Here is a 1,682-nt window from a genome sequence, read left to right on the forward strand (position 1 = left end):
GGGTGTTGAATCATCGAGGACAATGTTGCCAAAGCATCGGCAAACTCATTTTGAGCTCGAGGGACATGCTTGAACTCAATCCTTGTGAATCTCCTACTCAACTCTTTAATATAATGCAGATAAGGCAGGATATTGACATTCTTAGTGGTCTATTTTCCTTGCACCTGGTGAACCAATAAGTCGGAATCTCCTATCACCAAGAGTTCTTTGATGTTCATGTCGATGGCCATCCTGAGTCCGAGAATACAAGCTTCATATTCTGCCATGTTATTGGTACAGTAGAACCTAATCTTAGCTGAGATTGGGTAATACTGACCTGTTTCTGAAATTAAGACTGCTCCTATTCCAACTCCAATAGAGTTTGATGCTCCATCGAAGAACATTCTCCATCCATCATATGACTCTGATATGTCTTCTCCTACAAACAAAACCTCTTCATCAGGGAAGTAGGTCGTAAGTGGCTTGTAATCCTGGTCCACCGGGTTTTCTGCGAGGTGATCCGCCAAGGCTTGTCCTTTGATGGCCTTCTGTGTCACATACACAATATCAAACTCGCTCAACAAAATTTGCCACTTCGCTAGTTTACCCGTAGGCATGGGCTTTTGAAAGATGTATTTAAGTGGATCCATTCTTGAGATCAAGTACGTGGTGTATGCAGACAGGTAATGCCTAAATTTTTGCTCAATCCAAGTCAAGGCGCAACATGTTCGTTCCAACAAGGTGTATCTTGCCTCGTACGGCGTAAACTTCTTGCTCAGATAGTAAATGGCTTGCTCTCTTCTACCTGTCTCATCATGCTGCCCCAATACACATCCAAATGCATTATCCATGACAGTTAGATACAATAACAATGGCTTTCCAGGCTCTGGCGGGACCAATACTGGTGGGTTGGACAAGTATTCTTTGATTCTATCAAAAGCCCTTTGGCATTCCTACGTCCATTTTATGGCAGCATCCTTCTTCAGTAACTTGAATATGGGTTCGCAGATCACTGTAGATTGAGCTATGAACCGACTGATGTAATTCAGTCTTCCCAAGAAACTCATTACGTCTTTCCTGGTCTTGGGTGGAGGTAGCTCTTGGATTGCCTTTATCTTTAATGGATCCAACTCTATGCCTTTCCTGCTAACGATGAATCCCAATAGTTTTCCCGCGGGTACTCCAAATGCACACTTTGCTGGATTCAACTTCAGATTATACTTACGCAACCTCTCGAAGAACTTTCGTAAGTCATCCAGGTGGTCTGAACTTCTTTTGGATTTGATAACGACATCATCCACGTACACTTCAATTTCCTTGTGGATCATAACGTGAAAAAGGGTAGTCATGGCCCTCATGTAGGTTGCACCGACATTTTTGAGACCAAATGGCATTACTCTGTAGCAATACACTCCCCATAGAGTAATAAACGCCGTCTTCTCTGCATCGTGTTCATCCATCAGGATTTGGTGATATCCTGCAAAGCAATCGACAAATGATTGCAACTCATGTTTTGCACAATTATCGATGAGTATATGAATATGTGGAAGAGGGAAATCATCCTTAGGAATGGCTCTGTTGAGATCTCGATAATCCACACATATTTTGATCTTTCCATCCTCTTTTGGCACAGGCACAATAGTGGCTAACCATGTGGGGTAGTTTGTAACCCTCACAACGTTCGCCTCAATTTGCTTAGTTAC

This window comes from Solanum tuberosum, unplaced genomic scaffold (assembly GCF_000226075.1).
Source record: "Solanum tuberosum cultivar DM 1-3 516 R44 unplaced genomic scaffold, SolTub_3.0 scf00101, whole genome shotgun sequence".
In the NCBI taxonomy this organism is placed as follows: Eukaryota; Viridiplantae; Streptophyta; class Magnoliopsida; order Solanales; family Solanaceae; genus Solanum; species Solanum tuberosum.